This window comes from Coregonus lavaretus, assembly GCF_964263955.1.
Source record: "Coregonus lavaretus genome assembly, chromosome: 30".
NCBI classification, from domain to species: domain Eukaryota; kingdom Metazoa; phylum Chordata; class Actinopteri; order Salmoniformes; family Salmonidae; genus Coregonus; species Coregonus lavaretus.
The window spans coordinates 19,450,356-19,473,447 of NC_140017.1; positions in this window are offsets into that span (position 1 = coordinate 19,450,356).

Here is a 23,092-nt window from a genome sequence, read left to right on the forward strand (position 1 = left end):
AAGCAGCGAACTTTGTGAAGACCAATACTTGTGTCATTCTCAAAACTTTTGACCACGACTGTATTTACAGCCTTTACTCAGGACATTGTTGAAGCACCTTTGGCAGCGATTACAGCTTAGAGTCTTCTTGGGTACAAGCTTGTTACACCTGTATATGGAGAGTTTCTCCCATTCTTCTCTGCAGATCCTCTCAAGCTCTGTCAGGTTGGATGGGGAGCGTCACAGCACAGCTATTTTCAGGTCTCTCCAGAGATGTTCGATCGGGTTCAAGTCCGGGCTCTGGCTGGGCCACTCAAGGACATTCAGAGACTTGTCCCGAAGCCACTCCTGCATTGTCTTGGGTCGTAGTCCTGTTGGAAGGTGAACCTTTGCCCCAGTCTGAGGACCTGAGCGCTCTGGAGCAGATTTTCTTCAAGCATCTCTCTGTACTTTGCTCCGTTCATCTTTCCCTCGATCCTGACTAGTCTCCCAGTCCCTGCCGCTGAAAAACATCCCCACAGCATGATGCTGCCTCCAACATTCTTCACCGTAGGGATGGTGCCAGGTTTCCTCCAGACGGGAAACTTGGCATTCAGGTCAAAGAGTTCAATCTTAGTTTCATCAGACCAGAGAATCTTGTTTCTCATGGTCTGAAAGTCATTTAGGTGCCTTTTGGCAAACTCCAAGCGGGCTGTCATGTGCCTTTTACTGAGGAGTGGCTTCTGTCTGGTCACTCTACCATAAAGGCCTAATTGGTGGAGTGCTGTGGAGATGGTTGTCCTTCTCCACAGAGGAACAAAGGAACTCTGGATCTCTGTCAGAGTGACCATCGGGTTCTTGGTCACCTCCCTGACCAAATCCCTTCTCTCCGATTGCTCAGTTTGGTGGTTCCAAACTTCTTCCATTTAAGAATGATGGACGCCACTGTGTTCTTGGGGACCTTCAATGCTGCAGACATTTTTGGTACCCTTTCACAGATCTGTGCCTCGACACAATCCTGTCTCGGGGCTCTACAGACAATTCGTTTGACCTCATGTCTTGGTTTTTGCGCTGACATACACTGCCAATTGTGGGACCTTATATAGACATGTGTGTGCCTTTCCAAATCATGTCCAATCAATTGAATTTACCACAGGTCTACAATCAAGTTGTAGAAACATCTCAAGGATGATCAATGGAAACAGGATGCACCTGAGCTCAATTTTGAGTCTTATAGCAGTTTTTGAACACTTATGTAAGTAAGGTATTTTTGTTTTTTATTTTAAATAAATATGCAACATTTTCTAAAAACCTGTTTTCCCTTTGTCATTATTGGGTATTGTGTGTAAATTTATGAGCCAATTGTTTTATTTAATCAATTTTATAATAAGGCTGTAACCCAACAAAATGTGAAAAATGTCAAGGGGTCTGAATACTTTCTGAATGCACTGTATATACACAATTTAAAATATTAGATGACATTACATTTCATAACACTTTACCCAATACATTTAGTGTGTTCCCTCAGGCCACTACTCCACTATCACATACTTACAATGCAACATCCATGTGTACGTGTGTGTGGAATACGTGTCTTATCATGTGTATGTGTGTCTGTGCCTGTCTTTGTGTCTCTTCACAGTCCCTGCTGTTCCATAAGGTATTTGTATTTATTATGGATCCCCATTAACTGCTGCCAAGGCAGCAGCTACTCTTCCTGGGGTCCAGCAGAATTAAGGCAGTTATACATTTTAAAAACATTACAATACATTACAATACCTTCCTCATGATCATTGATGCCCCACGAGGTGAGATCTTGCATGGAGCCCCAGACCGAGGGTGATTGACCATCATCTTGTACTTCTTCCATTTTCTAAGAATTGCGCCAACAGTTGTTGCCTTCTCACAAAGCTGCTTGCCTATTGTCCTGTAGCCCATCCCAGCCTTGTGCAGGTCTACAATTTTATCCCTGATGTCCTTACACAGCTTTCTGGTCTTGGCCATTGTGGAGAGGTTGGAGTCTGTTTGATTGAGTGTGTGGACAGGTGTCTTTTATACAGGTAACGAGTTCAAACAGGTGCAGTTAATACAGGTAATGAGTGGAGAACAGGAGGGCTTCTTAAAGAAAAACTAACAGGTCTGTGAGAGCCGGAATTCTTACTGGTTGGTAGGTGATCAAAAACTTATGTCATGCAATAAAATGCAAATTAATTACTTAAAAATCATACAATGTGATTTTCTGGATTTTTGTTTTAGATTCCGTCTCTCACAGTTGAAGTGTACCTATGATAAAAATTACAGACCTCTACATGCTTTGTAAGTAGGAAAACCTGCAAAATCGGCAGTGTATCAAATACTTGTTCTCCCCACTGTATGTAGTACTGTGTGCCTCCCATAGTGTGTTCTTGCCTCGGGGATTGTGAAGAGACTTTTGGTGGCATGTCTTGTGGGGTATGCATGGTTGTATGAGCTGTGTGCTAGTAGTTTAAACAGACACCTTGTTATATTCAACATGTCAACACTTCTTACAAAAACAAGTAGTGATAAAGTCTATCTCTCCTCCATTTTGAGCCATGAGAGATTTACGGAGCGCTAATGTTAGCTCTCCGTGTACATTTAAGGGCCGGCTGTGCTGCCCTGTTCTGAGCCGATTGTAATTTTCCGAGGTCCCTCTTTGTGGCACCTGACCACACGACTGAACAGTAGTCCAGGTGTGACAAAACTAGAGCCTAAAGGACCTGCCTTGTTGATAGTGTAATTAAAATGGCAGAGCAACGCTTTATTATGGACAGACTTCTCCCCATCTTAGCTATTGTTGTATCAACATGTTTTGACCTTGACAGTTTACAATCCAGGGTAACTCCAAGCAGTTTAGTCACCTCAACTTGCTCAATTTCCACATGAGGTTTAGGGTTTAGTGAATGATTTGTCCCAAATACAATGCTTTTAGTTTTTGAAAAATGTAGGACTAACTTCCCTTCCACCCATTCTGAAACTAACTGCAGCTCTTTGTTAAGTGTTGCTGTGATTTTTCTCGCTGTAGTAGCTGATGTGTATAGTGTTGAATCATCCACATACATAGACACACTGGCTTTACTCAAGGCCAGTGGCATGTCATTAGTAAAGATTGAAAAAAGTAAGGGGCCTAGACAGCTGCCCTGGGGAATTCCTGATTCTACCTGGATTGTGTTGGAGAGGCTTCCATTAAAGAACACCCTCTGTGTTCTGTTAGACAGGTAACTCTTTATCCACAATATAGCAGGGGGTGTAAAGCCATAACACATACGTTTTTCCATCAGCAGACTATGATCGATAATGTCAAAAGCCGCACTGAAGTCTATCAAAGCAGCTCCCACAATCTTTTTATCATCAATTTCTCTCAGCCAATCATTAGTCATTTGTGTAAGTGCTGTGCTTGTTGAATGTCCTTTTTTTAACTTCTTCCACACTCACTTTACGGAATTCAAAATTACAATGCTTGTCTTTCATAATTTGATCAGTTATACTTGGATGTGCCTTGTCAGCATTTGTTGCTGGCATGTCAAGCCTAAGTCTGCTAATCTTGCCAATGAAAAAATAATTAAAGTAATTGCCAATATTAGTGGGTTTTGTGATGAATGAGTCATCTGATTCAATGAATAATGGAGTTTGCCTTTTTGCCCAAAATGTCATTTAGGTGCTCCAATGCTTTTACTTTCAATCCATGTCCTTCACCCAGACAGAGCTGAATAGTTGAGCACGACAGACAACTCTCACAAACAACAACCAGTACGCGTCCTTGAAATGCCTGCTTTATGGCTATGCTTGGTAGGTGACGTTGCAGATCTGAGAGGCTTGACTCGCGGTCAACAGAGCGCGCAGTCAAGCTAGGCAACCTGGTCTACTACTGCCGGATACCAAGCCCGCTAAGATGTTAGCCCCTTCTATTTATCCCGGGCTTAGGGCTGCCGATTTCTAGAGTTTCCTCCTTCCGGCATCTCTCATTTTACAGAGTGAATAGTGGGCTCGCCCTGCTAATAGTACTACCATGCCTCCGAAAAAAGTTGAGGATTACATCTCCGCTGGGCAGGTACGTGAACTCTTGGAGAAGCAGAAAGTATTCTATAAGGAAATGATACTTCAGCAGGAAAACAACTTTAAAAGCTTCATAAAAATGATCATGGAGTCTACCAACAAACGGCTGGACGACCTGACCAAAGATGTACAAGACATTAAAACAAGCCTTCAGTTCACACAGAAGGATGTGGTTGTATTGAAGACCACACAGGATACACTTTACAGAAAACTGTTCCTCTATGCGGAATGAAATCACCACAATCAGGGAGGGCCTCCAGAACATGTCTGGGAAGGCTGATTTCCTGGAGGGACAATCAAGGAGAAATAATCTTGTAATAGATGATATCCAGGAGAGCCAAAGTGAGACATGGGCTGAATCAGAGGACAAAGTTCGAAAAGCTGTTTTCTGAGAAGTTACAATTGGATCAACAGGTTGAGCTGGAACGTGCTCACCAGTCTGGGAAACCAGGGGGCACTGGTGGTGCCAATGGCGGTGCCAATGGAAACAGACCCAGGCAAATTGTAGTGAAATTCCTCAGGTTCAAGGATAAGCTTGCAGTCCTTGAAAAAGCCAAATGCCTTAAAGGGTCCTACATCTTCATCAATGAGGATTTCTCTGATGCAGTCCATCAAAGAAGAAAGGAACTAATACCAGCTTTGAAGGCTGCAAGAGAATGAGGTGACAGCCAACCTGATGTATGACAAACTGATTGTTCACCCTCCCTCCCAAGGAGTTAGGAGGAGCAACAGACACAAGTAATTCATTTTTACTAACATGGCTGAAGATTGTTGTAAAGCTGTATAAGTGGCACTATGTTGTAGTGATCATAACTTGGTTGCACTCAGTAGGAAAACTAAAATACCAAAGGCTGGCCCTAAGGTAATCTACCGAATGTCCTACAGAGGGTTCTATCAGGACTCATTTGTGGATGAGATTAAGAATGTGGAATGGTTAGAAGTGTGTAGTAAGGATGATCCTGAAATGTCACTAAGTTTGTTTACCAAATTATTTATTGCTGATAAGCATTCCCCTTTAAGAAAATGCACTGTGAGGTCAAACGGTCCCCCATGGATTGATGAGCTGAGAAATGTAATGATTCAACGGGATGATGCCAAAATAGCAGCAGATAAATCTGGCACTCTGTTTGATAAGCAAAGTTATTTTAAATTAGAAATATTGTGACTAAACAAAGGAAAGAAGAGGGGATTCTATCAGCACAAAATTAAAAGTAAAGGGTGATGGGAAAAAACAGTGGAGAACGTTGAACGCTATTATGGGTAGGAATTCGAACATGGCCTCCTCTTTTATTGAATCAGAGGGTATATTTACTACAAAACCACACAACATCGCAAACTACTTTAATGAATATTTTACAGGCAAAGTGGACATGTTGAGGAATGCCATGAGTCCAACTGATGGCTCCATGTCATACACCCTTGTAAAAGATTGTATCATGAAGGAGAGGCAATGCATGTTCGAATTTCACCAAGTAGAAAGGGAAGAGGTTGAAAGGATGCTGTTGTCTCTTTTGGATGACAAGTCACCTGGTACAGATAATCTTGGCGCCAAATTGCTTAGAGTTACTGGTAACCAAATATCTACCCCAATCTCTCATATTTTTTATAAGTGCTTGATGTATGGGGTGTGCCCAGAAGTCTGGAAAGTGTCAAAGGTTATTCGACTCCCTAAGGATAAACATCTGTATTCACTGGTCCAAATAGTCATCCTATAAGCTTGCTGCCTGTGTTAAGAACATTTTTGGAAAATATTGTATCTGTACAAATCAAGATTTATTTCTCATGTAATGGTCTGATAACGGCTTTCCAGCATGCATACAAAGAAGGGCATTCTACGAGTATGGGCTTAGCACAAATGACAGATAATTGGTTAAAGATTATGGATGACAGGAAGTTAGTTGGTGCAGTGTTGCTAGATTTCAGTGCTACTTTTGATGTAATTGATCATGTTACTAGATCAATTCAAATGTTATGGTTTTAAGTCTGCAGCTCTATCCTGGATGGAAAGCTATCTATCCAGGAGAAGGCAAAAAGTGTTCGTTAATGGTAGCTTTTCAAAGATATACACTGCCTAGGCCCACTTCTCTACTCTATCTTTACTAATGATTTACCTTCAGTAATGAACAAAGCAAGAGTGGTAATGTATACTGATGACTCTACAATGTATATCGCAGCATCAGAATGTAATGAGCTAACAGATGTACTTAGTAGTGAACTGAGTGGGTTGAAATGAAGAAATTGGTGTTGAACATTTCTAAAACTAAATGTATTGTATTTGGTTCAAGATATATAAAGTGGGGAAAAAAGTATTTAGTCAGCCACCAATTGTGCAAGTTCTCCCACTTAAAAAGATGAGAGAGGCCTGTAATTTTCATCATAGGTACATGTCAACTATGACAGACAAAATGAGAAAAAAATTCCAGAAAATCACATTGTAGGATTTTTTATGAATTTATTTGCAAATTATGGTGGAAAATAAGTATTTGGTCAATAACAAAAGTTTCTCAATACTTTGTTATATACCCTTTGTTGGCAATGACACAGGTCAAACGTTTTCTGTAAGTCTTCACAAGGTTTTCACACACTGTTGCTGGTATTTTGGCCCATTCCTCCATGCATATCTCCTCTAGAGCAGTGATGTTTTGGGGCTGTCGCTGGGCAACACAGACTTTCAACTCCCTCCAAAGTTTCTATGGGGTTGAGATCTGGAGACTGGCTAGGCCACTCCAGGACCTTGAAATGCTTCTTACGAAGCCACTCCTTCGTTGCCCGGGCGGTGTGTTTGGGATCATTGTCATGCTGAAAGACCCAGCCACGTTTCATCTTCAATGCCCTTGCTGATGGAAGGAGGTTTTCACTCAAAATCTCACGATACATGGCCCCATTCATTCTTTCCTTTACACGGATCAGTCGTCCTGGTCCCTTTGCAGAAAAACAGCCCCAAAGCATGATGTTTCCACCCCCATGCTTCACAGTAGGTATGGTGTTCTTTGGATGCAACTCAGCATTCTTTGTCCTCCAAACACGACGAGTTGAGTTTCTACCAAAAAAGTTATATTTTGGTTTCATCTGACCATATGACATTCTCCCAATCCTCTTCTGGATCATCCAAATGCACTCTAGCAAACTTCAGACGGGCCTGGACATGTACTGGCTTAAGCAGGGGGACACGTCTGGCACTGCAGGATTTGAGTCCCTGGCGGCGTAGTGTGTTACTGATGGTAGGCTTTGTTACTTTGGTCCCAGCTCTCTGCAGGTCATTCACTAGGTCCCCCCGTGTGGTTCTGGGATTTTTGCTCACCGTTCTTGTGATCATTTTGACCCCACGGGGTGAGATCATGCGTGGAGCCCCAGATCGAGGGAGATTATCAGTGGTCTTGTATGTCTTCCATTTCCTAATAATTGCTCCCACAGTTGATTTCTTCAAACCAAGCTGCTTACCTATTGCAGATTCAGTCTTCCCAGCCTGGTGCAGGTCTACAATTTTGTTTCTGGTGTCCTTTGACAGCTCTTTGGTCTTGGCCATAGTGGAGTTTGGAGTGTGACTGTTTGAGGTTGTGGACAGGTGTCTTTTATACTGATAACAAGTTCAAACAGGTGCCATTAATATAGGTAACGAGTGGAGGAAAGAGGAGCCTCTTAAAGAAGAACTTACAAGTCTGTGAGAGCCAGACATCTTGCTTGTTTGTAGGTGACCAAATACTTATTTTCTACCATAATTTGCAAATAAATTCATTAAAAATCCTACAATGTGATTTTCTGGAGAAAAAAAATCTCAATTTGTCTGTCATAGTTGACGTGTACCTATGATGATAATTACAGGCCTCTCTCATCTTTTTAAGTGGGAGAACATGCATAATTGGTGGCTGACTAAATACTTTTTTTCCCCACTGTACTTGCTGATGATCCCCAATTGAATTTGTCGATGAATAGAATGCATGTAGAGCAAGTGAAAAAACCGAAACTACAGTCGTGGTCATAAGTTTTGAGAATGACACAAGTATTGGTCTTCACAAAGTTTGCTGCTTCAGTGTTATGAGACATTTTTGTCAGATGGTACTATGGTATACTGAATTATAATTACAAGCATTCCATAAGTGTCAAAGGCTTTTATTGACAATTACATTAAGTTTATGCAAAGAGTTAATATTTGCAGTGTTGACCCTTCTTTTTCAAGACCTCTGCAATCCGCCCTGGCATGCTGTCAATTAACTTCTGGGCCACATCCTGACCGATGGCACCCCATTCTTGCATAATCAATGCTTGAAGTTTGTCAGAATTTGTGGGTTTTTGTTTGTCCACCCACCTCTTGAGGATCGACCACAAGTTCTCAATGGGATTAAGGTCTGGGGAGTTTCCTGGCCATGGACCCAAAATGTCGATGTTTTGTTCCCCGAGCGACTTAGTTATCACTTATGCCTTATGGCAAGGTGCTCTATCATGCTGGAAAAGGCAGTGGTCGTCACCAAACTGTTCTTGGATGGTTGGCTGAAGTTGCTCTCGGAGGATGTGTTGGTACCATTCTTTATTCATGGCTGTGTTCTTAGGCAAAATTGTGAGTGAGCCCACTCCCTTGACTGAGAAGCAACCCCACACATGAATGGTCTCAGGATGCTTTACTGTTGGCATGACACAGGACTGATGGTAGCGCTCACCTTGTCTTCTCCGGACAAGGTGTTTTCCGGATGCCCCAAACAATCGGAAAGGGGATTCATCAGAGAAAATGACTTTACCCCAGTCCTCAGCAGTCCAATCCCTGTACCTTTTGCAGAATATCAGTCTGTCCCTGATGTTTTTCCTGGAGAGAAGTGGCTTCTTTGCTGCCCTTCTTGACACCAGGCCATCCTCCAAAAGTATTCGCCTCACTGTGCGTGCAGATGCACTCACACCTGCCTGCTGCCATTCCTGAGCAAGCTCTGCACTGGTGGTGCCCCGATCCTGCAGCTGAATCAACTTTAGGAGACGGTCCTGGCGCTTGCTGGACTTTCTTGGGCACCCTGACGCCTTCTTCACAACAATTGAACCTCTCTCCTTGAAGTTCTTAATGATCTGATAAATGGTTGATTTAGGTGCAATCTTACTAGCAGCAATATCCTTGCCTGTGAAGCCCTTTTTGTGCAAAGCAATGATGACGGCACGTGTTTCCTTGCAGGTAACCATGGTTAACAGAGGAAGAACAATGATTTCAAGCACCACCCTCCTTTTAAAGCTTCCAGTCTGTTATTCTAACTCAGCAGACTTTGTGAAAATTAGTATGTGTCATTCTCAAAACTTTTGACCATGACTGTACTAGCCGTCATGTTGGACGCAGCCTTATCATGGTCAGAACGCATAGATAATATTGTTATTAAGATGTTGCTGTTACAAGAAAATTGTCAGAGTATGTAACATCTACCACTCTGAATCAGGTGATTCAATCCCTGGTCCTATCACACCTATAGTACTGTCCAGGTATACGGTCATCTGCAGCAAAGAAAGACATAAAAAGCTAAAAACAGCAGTTCTGGGACAAGGTAGCACGTCCGGTGAACAGGTCAGCGTTCCATAGCTGCAGGCAGAAGAGTGGAATCTGGAGCAGCAGCACGACCAGGTGGACTGGGGAGAGCAAGGATTCATCAGGCCAGGTAGTCCTGAGGCATGGTCCTAGGGCTCAGGTCATCCAGGATGGGAGGGAGAGAGGGATATGAATATTATCCAAATGCAGGGTAAATCACAGAATAAATGGTTTATTCAGAAAATACAGCGGTACGCAGCAATGCGTAAAACACTACAGTGCGGTATAATGGCACATTGGAGAAAACAAAGTACACTGGTGAATATCCCGGCGATACAAATATATAAAGCTCCAACGAGCTTTCTTCACCTCCACAATAAACAATCACACACAAAGACATGGGGGGCAGAGGGAATACTTATACAGGTACTGATGAGGGGATATGAACCAGATGTATAAAAAACAAGACAAAACAAATGAAAATATGAGATGAGGAGCGGCAGTGGCTAGAAGGCCGGTGACGACGAACGCCAAAGCCTGCCCGAACAAGTAGAGGAGGCAACTTTGGAGGAAGTCGTGACAGTAACCCCCCCCCCACACCTCCCCTTGATGAGCAGCTCCAGCTCCGCGCCGACACCGGCCTCGGGGATGGCCAGGAGGACGCGGAGCACGGCGAGCCGGATGGTGTCAGTGGAAACCCACAACAGGGAGGGATCGAGGACATCCCTCACCGGGACCCAGCACTGATCCTCCGGACCGTACCCCTCCCACTCCACAAGGTACTGAAGGCCCCCCCGACGCCTCGAATCCAGGATGGAATGGACGGAGTACGCCGGGGCCCCCTCGATGTCCAGAGGGGGCGGAGGGACATCCCGCACCTCAGACTCCTGGAGTGGACCAGCCACCACCGGCCTGAGGAGAGACACATGAAACGAGTGGTTAATACGGTAATCAGGAGGGAGTAGTAACCTATACGTAACCTTGTTTACTCTCCTCAGAACTTTGAACGGCCCCACACACTGCGGGCTCAGCTTCCGGCAGGGCAGGTGGAGGGGCAGGTTCCGGGTCGAGAGCCAGACCGGATCACCCGGTACAAAGAATGGGGCCTCACTGCGGTGACGGTCAGCGTTGGCCTTCTGGCGATGCACGGCGTGCTGGAGGTGGACGTGGGAAGCGTTCCACATCTCCTCCGCGTGCCGAAACAAGTCGTCCACCGCAGGAGCTTCGGTCTGCCTCTGATGCCACGGTGCCAGAACCGGCTGATACCCTAAAACACATTGAAATGGAGATTGGTTAGTGGAGGAGTGGCGGAGAGAGTTCTGGGCATTTTCAGCCCATGGCAAGAAAATGGCAGTAGGACCGCAGGAACCTAACCAAATCCTGATTCACCCGTTCCACCTGCCCATTAGACTCGGGGTGAAACCCAGAGGTCAGGCTGACCAAGACCCCCAGACGTTCCATGAACGCCTTCCAGATCCTAGACGTAAACCGTGGTGCCGGAAGACTTGAGTAAACAGGGCCTCCGCAGTTTGCAGGGTCATGGGGAGACCGGGCAGAGGAAGGAGGTGGCAGGCTTTAGAAAAGCGGTCCACAACGTCCAGGATGGTGGTGTTACCCTGAGAGAGGGGAAGATCAGTTAGGAAGTCAATTGATAAGTGAGACCATGGCCGTTGTGGAACTGGTAAGGGATGTAACTTACCCGCTGGAAGGTGCCTAGGTGCCTTACTCTGGGCGCACACCGAGCAGGAGGATACATACACCCTCACGTCCTTAGCCAAGGTAGGCCACCAGTACTTCCCGGTCAGGCAGCGCACTGTACGGCCGATATCTGGGTTACCAGAGGAGGGAGACATGTGTGCCCAATAGATAAGACGATCACGGACAATAGATGGCACGTACCGCAGCCCAGCTGGGTGCTGAGGTGGATATGGCTCTGTGCGTAACGCCTGCTCTATGTCCGCATCCACCGTCCACACTACCGGCACAACAATGCAGGAGGCTGGGAGTATGGGCGTGTTGTCTATGGGCCTCTCCTCTGTGTCGTACAGCCGTGACAGTGCGTCTGCCTTCACGTTCTTTGTGCCTGGTTTGTAGGACAGCGTGAAATCAAACCGGGTGAAGAACAAGGCCCACCTGGCCAGGTGAGGGTTCAGCCTCCTCGCTGCCCGGATGTACTCCAGGTTATGGTGGTCAGTCCAGACGAGGAAAGGGTGTTACGCCCCCTCGAGCCAGTGCCTCCACTCTGTCAGGGCTCTGACAACAGCCAACATCTCCCGATCACCAACATCATAGTTCTGCTCCACCGGGCTGAGCATCTTAGAGAAGAAGGCACAGGGGCAGAGCTTGGGGGGCGTGCCCGAGCGTTAGGATAGGACAGCGCCTACCCCTACCTCAGACGTGTCCACCTCCACTACGAACGGCAATGATGGATCGGGATGGGCCAGTACCGGGGCTGAGGTGAACACCCTCAGGTTACTGAAAGCCCTGTCAGCCTCAGCAGACCAGCGGAGCCGGGACGGCCCACCCTTCAACAGAGAGGTGATGGGAGCTGCGACCTTGCCAAAGCCCCGGATAAACCTCCGATAGTAATTGGCAAAGCCAATGAAGCGCTGCACCTCCTTTACCGTGGTTGGAGTCGGAAAATTACGCATGGCTGAAATGCGGTCTCCCTCCATCTCCTCACCTGAGGTGGTGATGTAGTATCCGAGGAAGGAGACGGACGGTTGGAAGAACAGAGACTTTTCCCCCAACAGTCGGCCCAGCACTCTGCGAACCAGGGACACATGCTCGGCGCGCGTAGCGGAATACACCAGAATGTCATCGATGTAGACCAACACACCGCAACCAAGCATGTCCCGATAACCTTGTTCACAAAAGACTGGAAGAATGATGGAGCATTCATCAACCCGTACGGCATCACCAGGTATTCATAATGCCCCGTGGTTGTGCTAAATGCTGTCTTCCACTCGTCCCCTTCCCGGACACGAACCAGGTTGTACGCACTCCTGAGATATAATTTCGTGAAGAAGCGCGCCCCATGCATTGATTCGATAACAGAGGAGATGAGGGGTAGAGGTTAACTATAGCGAATGGTAGTTTGATTAAGTGCATGGTAATCAATGCAAGGGCGCAGACCTCCGTCTTTCTTCATCAAAAATAAACTTGAGGAGGCGGGCGAAGTGGGGGGAAATATAAACCCCTGGTGCAGGGATTCGGAGACGTATGTCTCCATAGCCTCCGTTTCAGCCTGCGACAGGGGATATACATGACTCCTGGGAGGCACAGCGTCTAACCTGAGGTTTATCGCGCAATCCCCCGCCCGATGGGGTCGTAATTTGGTCGCCTGCGTTTTGGAAAATGTGTGCACCAAGTCAAGGTATTCGGGGGGAATGCGCACGGTGGAGGTAGTGTCTGGACTTTCCACTGTGGTTGCACCAACAGGAATAGCTAGACACCTACCCTGACACTCTCGTGACCACCTCGTGAGAACCCTCTGCGGCCATGAAAAGGTGGGGTTATGTAGTGCTAGCCAGGGAAGACCCAACACTACAGGGAAATCAGGGGAATCAATAATGTAAAAGGTGATTTGCCCCCTATGGGTCTCCTGCGTAATCATCGTGACTGGTGCTGTAACCTCCCTAACAAAACCTGACCCTAATGGTCAACTGTCAAGTGCTTTGATGGGCAATGGAATGGATAGGGGAACCAATGTAATACATAGACTGTTAGCTAAAGACCTGTCCATAAAGTTCCCAGCTGCGCCTGAATCGACCAGTGCCTTACACTGGGAAACTACCGTGTAATCAGGGAAGTTGATGTGGATGGTGAAGTGCGCAGCAGAGGGCTCTGAACAAGTGTGGGTTTGCGCTACCTGGCGAAAGTTCCCTGCCTGCTGCCTCCAGACCCAGAAGAACTCTGACAACAGTGTGCAGCAGAATGTCCTCTCTTGCCACAAGAGTGACACTGGATCTGTCGTCCTCCGTTCCCCCGGATCGCTGCACCACCCAGCTCCATCGCAACCTGGTCCGGGTTGAAGGGTTGAAACGGGCGTCCTCTCGAAGCCAGCAGGTTGTCCAGCCGGATGGCCATGTCCACTAGTTGGTGTAAGGTCAACGTGGTATCCCGGCAGGCTAGCTCCCTTCGGACGTCCTCACGCTGGCTGCACCGGAAGCGGTCAGTGAGGGCCCGCTCATTCCACCCGGTATAGCCGCTAGAGTTCTAAACTCCAGGGCAAAGTCTTGCACGGTCCTCGTCCCCTGCCTCAGATTGACCAGCTGCTCGCCCACCTCTCTTCCTTCGGGGGGATGATCGAAGAGGCGAGAGAACTCCCCGTAGTTGTCAAACGCCTGTCCTCCTTCACTCCAGACTGCGTTAGCCCACTCCAGGGCTTTCCCCGAGAGGCAGGAGACGAGAGACACCTTCTCCCACTCCAATGGAGCCGGGCTGATGGTGGAAATTTAGAGCTCTAGCAGCGGGCTGCTGTCCCGTCGTATTCCCTCGGTCGAGATAGGTGAATACCTCTGGGCGCTGGTGTGTGGGGTGTGGGTGGCTGGATCCGGTCGCTCAGCTGGTTCCGAAGGGTTGGGTCCTCTCCTCTCCAGGTGCTGGACGACCTGGAGAACCCAATCCATTGCGTCACCCAAGCTGGCTAACATGTTGGAATGCTCCCGGACCCGCTCTACGACTCCAGGAATATTCCCCACTCCTGCTGACCCCATGCTGTTGGGTGTGTGATTCTGTAGCGGGTGATTTGGACGGAGTCAGGCGCAGGAGGGTAAATCACAGAATAAATGGTTTATTCTGCAAATACAGCGGTACGCAGCAATGCGTAATACACTACAGTGTGTTATAACGGCGCACTGGAGAAAACAAAGCACACGGGTGAATATCCCGGCGATACAAATATATAAAGCTCCACCGAGCTACCGTCACCTCCACAATCAACAATCCCACACAAAGACATGGGGGCAGAGGGAATACTTATACAGGTACAGATGAGGGGATATGAACCAGGTGTGTAAAAACAAGACGAAACAAATGGAATGATGAGATGAGGAGCGGCAGTTCTAGAAGGCCGGTGACGACGAACGTCAAAGCCTGCCCGAACAAGGAGAGGAGGCAGCTTCGGAGGAAGTCGTGACACCAAGGACATACCGCCTTATATCTACAGTTTTATATAGAGCCATAGCTGAATGGAACTCTTTACCAATCCATATTTCTCAGGCAAAAAGTAAATCCACCTTCAAGAAAATAAAAAATAAACATCTAATGTGATAGACCATATGACTGGACAGGAAATTGAAAGCATAACTGAATGTTAAATGTGTTACCTGTCAGGTATTTTAATTGTCTGTATTGTCTACTTGTTAAATGTTTAAAGTCTTAATTTATAATTGTTTGTAATGTCTTATTAATTGGTGTCGGACCCCAGGAAGATTAGCTAACGTTACGGCGTTAGCTAATGGGGATCCTAATAAAAATTCACATCCACAAATACTATCATTCATCTTTGTTTCATAGTAAAGTTTCTTCTTCTTTTTATTCAGTTTAGTCCCATGATTTCTCAATTTGCAGTATGTTTGCCAATCGGTTGTGCAGCCAGATTTATTTGCCATTCCTTTTCCCACATCCCTCTCATCCATACAATTGTGCAATTCCTCATCAATCCACGGGCATTTCACAGTTTTTACAGCCATTTTCTTAATGGGTGACAGGTAACACATTTAACATTCAGTTGATGCTTTCTATTTCCTGTCCAGTTATATTGTCTATCTCATTAGACGTTCTTTAATTTTTTTCTTGAAGGTGGATTCATCACTACTGCCTTGGCAGCAGCTAATGAGGATCCCTAATAAATACAAATACAAATGCAGGTCATTGGTAAAATTGAAAAGAGTTGAGGGCCTAGAGAGCTGACCTGCAGTACACCACACTTTGCATGTTTGACATTAGAGAAGCTTCCATTAAAGATAACCCTCTGAGTTATATTAGATAGATAGCTCTGAATCCCGGATATGGCAGAGCTTGAAAAGCCATAACACATAAGTTCTCAACAACAGGTTATGGTCAATAATATCAAACGCTGCACTGAATTCTGATAGTACTGCTCCCACAATCTTGTTATTATAAATTTCTTTCAACCGATCATCAGTTATTTGTGTCAGTGCAGTACATGCTGAGTGCCCTTCTCTGTAAGCATGCTGAAAGTCTGTTGTTAATTTGTTTACAGAGAAATAGCATTGTATTTGGTCAAACACAATTTTTTCCAAAGGTTTGCTAAGAGCTGGCAGCAAGCTGATTGGTCTGCTGTTAGAACCAGTAAAGGCCACTTTACCACTCTTGGGTAGCGGAATGACTTTAGCTTACATTTACATTTACATTTACGTCATTTAGCAGACGCTCTTATCCAGAGCGACTTACAAATTGGTGCATTCACCCTATAGCCAGTGGGATAACCACTTTACAATTATTATTATTATTATTGTATTTTATTTTATTTTTTTTTGGGGGGGGGGGGTGGGGGTGGAAGGATTACCTTATCCTATCCCAGGTATTCCTTAAAGAGGTGGGGTTTCAAATGCCTCCGGAAGGTGGTGAGCTTCCCTCTAGGCCTGAGGACAAAGACTTTCTTCTAGGCTCAGATTAAATACATTACAGATAGGAGTGGCTATAGAGTCAGCTACAATCTTCAGTAGCTTTCTATCTACTGTAAGTTGTAATTTAACAATCATTTTCCACCTCTCCCACACTAACTTTACAAAATTCAAACTTACAATGCTTTTCTTTCATTACTTGTTTTTTTAGTACGATGTTTCACTGTTCGTTGTTTGCATTTCTTGCCTAAGTTTGCCCACTTTGCCAATGAAGTAATCATACAAATAATTGGCAACTGTAACATAGATGCAGGGAGTCAGGAAGCAGTTGCAGTTAGTGAGTTTAATCATAACGAACATGGAACGATACAAAACAACAGAAGCATCTGATATGAAAACACAAACAATACTACCTGATGACTGACAAAACAGAGTGCTAGATAAATGGTAAGTAATGAATGTAGTAATGAAGTCCAGGTGTGACTGATGATAGGGCACGGGTGAGCGTAATGATGGTTGCCAGGTGTGCATAAAGATGGGTTGCCAGGACCGGTGGTTAGTAGACCGGTGACGTTTAGCGCCGGAGCGGGAGAGCGGGAGTAGACGTAACAGCAACATCAAATGGTTTTGTGTTGAATAAGCCATCTTATTCTATGAAATAAGCCATCTGCTTCGCTGTGTTTCTGCCCATAATTTCATTTAAAGTACTCCAAAGTTTTTTTTCTCCATAATTCTTTATATCATTGATCTTGGCTTCATAATACAGTTTCTTCTTCTTTTTGTTGAGTTTAGTCACATAATTTCTCAATTTGCAGAAAGTCTGCCAGTCAGATGTGCTGCCAGACTTATTATCCACTCCTTTTTCCCCAATATCTTTCAACCATACAGTTTTTTAATTCCTCATCAATCCATGGAGCCTTAACAGTTCTAACAGTCAGTTTCTTAACAGGTGCATGTTTAGCAATAATTGGAAGAATCATTTAATAAATTCATCAAGTGCAGCATCTGGATGCTCCTTATTAATCACATCAGACCAACAAACAAAGAAAATAGACCTCTCGGTTTACGATACATACACTATCAAATATTTCACACATATTATTTAGATACTGAATGTTACTTTAGCACTTCGTGGTCTATAGCAACACCCCCCAAAAAAAGGCTTTAGATGTGCCAAGTGAACCTGCAACCACAACACTTCAATAACATTTGACATAAGATCTTCTCTGAGCATTACAGGGATATGGCTCTGAATATTTACAGCAACACCTCCTCCATAAGCATTCCTGTCTCTTCTATATATGTTATATCCTTGTTGATACTGCTGGATCATCAAATTAATTATCTAAGTGAGTCTCAGAAATGGCTAATATATTAATGTTATCTGATGTTCACATTAACCTTATTTGTAATGCTACATATATATTAATATGGGCAATTTTTAGCCCTTTCCTGGGTAGCTTATCAGACATATACATAATATGGAAAAGGGAAAACAAAGCAAGAGAAAAAAATATGCATTCAGCAGTCCATTAATCAGTTGGTGTATGTGTGTGTGCTACAGTGTTGAAGCTACAAACCCATAGGCTTGGCTCTCTCATCCTTTCCAGGCTTTTGGGAGGGAGGGTGGACAATGAGCCTGTCATAGCAGATGTAAGCAATGTCCCAACACGCTCTGGCAGTTTTAATGGCTGGGATAAGTCCTTTCCTCTTCTGGCGCACAGCTTCAGGATAGTCCTCGTTGAGGAAGATGTAAGTTCCTCTCAAGTTCTTGGCTCTTTCCAGAACAGCTACCTTGACCTTGAACCTCAGGAACTTGACCACTATCGGCCTGAGCTTGTCATCTGGGCCGGTGGTGGTTTTCCAGTTCTGTAGGCGTGCTCCACCTCAATTTTCCTGTGGTCATTTTTCAGTTTCTCCGAGATCATTTCCCTCACTTTGTCCTCAGAATCCGTCCAGGTCTTATGTGGAGATTCTGCAATTCTGTCCACAACCATGTTGTTCCGCCTTGATTGTCCCTTGAGATAATCTGATTTCTCCGTCATTGTTATCATGGATTCACATACAGAACTGATGTCCTCTCTCAATGACTTACAGATTGTTGTCATCTTGCCGTTCTCCTGTTTAAACTCATCGAGCTGACCCAGGGAGAACTGCAAATTGTTCTTCAGGTCCTGGAACTCTGGTCAGGTCGTCTATAATTTTATTAGTTGACTCCACTAGTATTTGGACCCAACACTTGAAGCAAATTTCTTGTTGTTGTAACAACTGCTTGTAGAACTCTGTTTGTTCGTTTAAAATATCCTTAATCTGTGACAGAGAGACACCACTGTCCTCAACGGTACTCCTGCCGGCTTTGTCATGGTAGCATCGTAGGTTACGCTGTTACTCCTCGCTGTTCCAGACAGGGCAAGTCGCAGGCAAGGTTGGAAACAACAACATCAAAAAGCAGGGATCTAGACAGCCACAAGCCCGGGACAATCCGCAGTCCCACCCACAATGGTTAACCGCGTCATGGGCTGCGTTCAAGCCCTCAAGAAAACCACGCTAGCTTGATAGGCAGCTAGCTAGCAGCTAGATCACTGGACAGATAGTAGCGGTCCCAGCAACTGATGCCAACCGCGTTGCGGGATCAAACTCAAAAGGTAGCTAGCTAGTAACCAGACTTTTTCAATAGACTTTCAAAACTTTCAAAAACAACAAATCGAGCTCTCCCTCATTCCACGTTCAACAGGAAGTGACGTGTTGTGCGTACGGGCAGGCATAAGCTACGGACAACGTACACAATTGCATTTTTTCAATGGAAATTTGAATGCATAAAGATACCGTGACGAAATCCTGAGGCCCATTGTCGTGCCATTCATCCGCCGCCATCACCTCATGTTACAGCATGATAATGTATGTCCCCTTGTCGCAAGGATCTATATACAGTGCAGGATTGTGTCGGAGCAGAGATCTGGGCAAGGCTACCAATAAATGTCTGCAGCATTGAAGGTCCCCAAGAACACAGTGGCCTCCATCATTCTTAAATGGAAGAAGTTTGGAACCACCAAAACCCTTCCTAGAGCTGGCCGCCCGGCCAAACTGAGCAATCGGGGGAGAAGGGCCTTGATCAAGGTGGTGACCAAGAATGTGATGGTCACTCTGGCAGAGCTCCAGAGTTCCTCTGTGGAGATGGGAGAACCTTCCAGAAGGACAACCATCTCTGCAGCACTTCACCAATCAGGCCTTTATGGTAGAGTGGCCAGACGGAAGCCACTCCTCAGTAAAAGGCACATGACAGCCCGCTTGGAGTTTGTCAAAAGGCACCTAAAGGACTCTCAGACCATGAGAAACAAGATTCTCTGATCTGATGAAACCAAGATTGAACTCTTTGGCCTGAATACCAAGCATTACGTCTGGAGGAAACCTGGCACCATCCCTACAGTGAAGCATGTTGATGGCAGCATCATGCTGTGGGTATGTTTTTCAGCGGGGGAAACTGGGAGACAAGTCAAGATCGAGGGAAAGATGAACGGAGCAAAGTACAGAGAGGTCATTGATGAAAACCTGCTCCAGAGTGCTCAAGACCTCAGACTGAGGCGAAGGTCAACAGGACAACAACCCTAAGCACACAGCCAAGACAACGCAGGTGTGGCTTTGGGACAAGTCTCTGAATGTCCTTGAGTGGCCCAGCCAGAGTCCGGACTTAAACCCGATCGAACATCTCTGGAGAGACCTGAAAATAGCTGTGCAGCGACACTCCCCATACAACCTGACAGAGCTTGAGAGGATCTGTAGAGAAGAATGGGAGAAACTCCCCAAAAACAGGTGTACCAAGGTTATAGCGACATACCTAAGAAGACTCAAGGCTGTAATCGCTGCCAAAGGTACTTCAACAAAGTACTGAGTAAAAGGTCTGAATACTTATGTAAATGTGTTATTTCAGTTTTTTTTTTAAATACTTTTTAAAAAATGTATAAAAACCTGTTTTTGCTTTGTCATTATGAGGTATTGTGTGTAGATTGATGAGGGAAAAAACAATTTAATCAATTTTAGAATAAGGCTGTAACCTAACAAAATGTGGAAAAGGTCAAGGGGTCTGAATACTTTCTGAATGCACTGTACAAGTCCTGGAAGCTGAAAATGATGAAGTTCTTCCATGGCATGCACCAGACATGTCAACCATCGAGCATGCTTGGGGTGCTCTGGATCAATGTGTATGACAGCGTGTTCCAGTTCATGCCAATGTCCAGCAACTTCGCACTGCCACAGCAAATGGTGGTCACACCAGATACTGACTGTTTTTCTGATTCATGCACCTACCATTTTTTAAGGCATCTTTGACCAACAGATGCATATCTGTATTCCCAGTCATGTGAAATCCATAGATTAGGGCCTAATGAATTCATTTCAATTTACTGATTTCCTTACATTAACTGTAACTCAGTAAAATATTTGAAATTGTTGCACAATGGTGCCAGAGGGGATGGCTACTGTTTTATGGACTCTTAACCAACCGTGCTATGTTGTGTGTTTTTTCGCATTGTTTGTAACTTATTTTGTACATAATGTTGCTGCTATCGTCTCTTATGATCGAAAAGAGCTTCTGGACATCAGAACAGCGATTACTCACCTTGAATTGGACTAGTAATTTTTATTTAATGAGTCGGACGAGAGGGATTTGCTCCAGACACCCGACAGGGCCCTCATCCCCGTCATTCGCAGTAGAAATAAAAGGAGATCTCGCGGAAGGAGATCGGGGTGCCTGTTAAGGAGCCGGCGACGAGTGGCTAATCTGCCTTTGCCATCGATACTATTGGGCAACTTACAATCGCTTGATAATAAGGTGAACGAACTAACTACAAGCACAGATATCCTACCAACGGGACATTAAAAACGGTAATATCTTATGTTTCACGAGTCGTGGCTGAACGAAGACATGAATAACATACAGCTGGCGGGTTATACATTGTATCGGCAGGATAGAACAGCAGCCTCTGGTAAGACAAGGGGTGGTGGTATATGTATGTTTGTAAACAACAGCTGGTGCACGATATCTAAGGAAGTCTCGAAGTTTTGCTCGCCTGAGGTAGAGTATCTCATGATAAGCTGTAGACCACACTATCTACCAAGAGAGTTTTCATCTATATTCTTCGTAGCTGTCTATTACCACCACAAACCGATGCTGGCACTAAGACCGCACTCAATGAACTGTATATGACCATAAGCAAACAGGAAAACGCTCATCCAGAGGCTGCGTGCCTAGTGGCCGGGGAATTTAATGCAGGGAAACTTAAATCTGTTTTACCTCATTTCTACCAACATGTTAAATGTGCAACCAGAGGGAAAAAAACTCTAGACCACCTTTACTCCACACACAGAGACGCGTACAAAACTCTCCCTCACCTTCCATTTGGCAAATCTGACCATAATTCTATCCTCCTGATTCCTGCTTACAACCAAAAGCTAAAGCAGGAAGCACCAGTGTCTCGGTCAATAAAGAAATGGTCAGATGAAGCAGATGCTAAGCTACAGGACTGTTTTGCTAGCACAGACTGGAATTTGTTCCGGTATTCTTCCGATGGCATTGAGGAGTACACCACATCAGTCACTGGCTTCATCAATAAGTGCATCGATGACGTCGTCCCCACAGTGACTGTACGTACATACCCCAACCAGAAGCCATGGATTACAGGCAACATCCGCACTGAGCTAAAGGGTAGAGCTGCTACTTTCAAGGAGCGGGACTCTAACCCGGAAGCTTATAAGAAATCCCGCTATGCCCTCCAACGAACCATCAAACAGACAAAGCGTCAATACAAGACTATGATCGAATCGTACTACACCGGCTCCGATGCTTGTCGGATGTGGCAGGGTTTGCAAACTATTACAGACTAAAAAGGGAAGCACAGCCGCGAGCTGCCCAGTGACACGAGCCTACCAGACGAGCTAAATCACTTATATGCTCGCTTCGAGGCAAGCAACACTGAAGCATGCATGAGAGCATCAGCTGTTCCGGATGACTATCTGATCACGCTCTCCGTAGCCGATGTGAGTAAGACCTTTAAACAGGTCAACATTTACAAGGCCGCAGGGCCAGACGGATTACCAGGACGTGTACCCTGAGCATGCGCTGACCAACTGGCTAGTGTCTTCACTGACATTTTCAACCTCTCCCTGTCTGAGTCTGTAATACCAACATGATTCAAGCAGACCACCATAGTCCCTGTGCATAAGAACACTAAGGTAACCTGCCTAAATGACTACTGACCCGTAGCACTCACGTATGTAGCCATGAATTGCTTTGAAAGGCTGGTCATGGCTCACATCAACAGCATTATCCCAGAAACCCTAGACCCACTCCAATTTGCATACCGCCCCAACAGATCCACAGATGATGCAATCTCTATTGCGCTCCACACTGCCCTTTCACACCTGGACAAAAGGAACACCTATGTGAGAAAGCTATTCATTGACTACAGCTCAGTGTTCAACAGCATAGTGCCCTCAAAGCTCATCATTAAGCTAAGGACCCTGGGACTAAACACCTCAATCTGCAACTGGATCCTTGACTTCCTGATGGGCACAACTCCAACACCATCATTAAGTTTGCCAATGACACAACAGTCGTAGGCCTGATCACCGACAACGACGAGACAGCCTATAGGGAGGAGGTCAGAGACCTGGTTGTGTGGTGCCAGGACAACAACCTCTCCCTCAACGTGATCAAGACAAAGGAGATGATTGTGGACTACAGGAAAAAAGAAGAGGACCGAGCACGCCCCCATTCTCATCAACGGGGCTGTAGTGGAACAGGTTGAGAGCTTCAAGTTCCTTGGTGTCCACATCACCAACACACAAACATGGTCCAAGCACACCAAGACAGTCGTGAAGAGGACACGATAAAACCTATTCCCCCTAAGGAGACTGAAAAGATTTGGCATGGGTCCTTAGATCCTCAAAAGGTTCTACAGCTGCACCATCGAGAGGA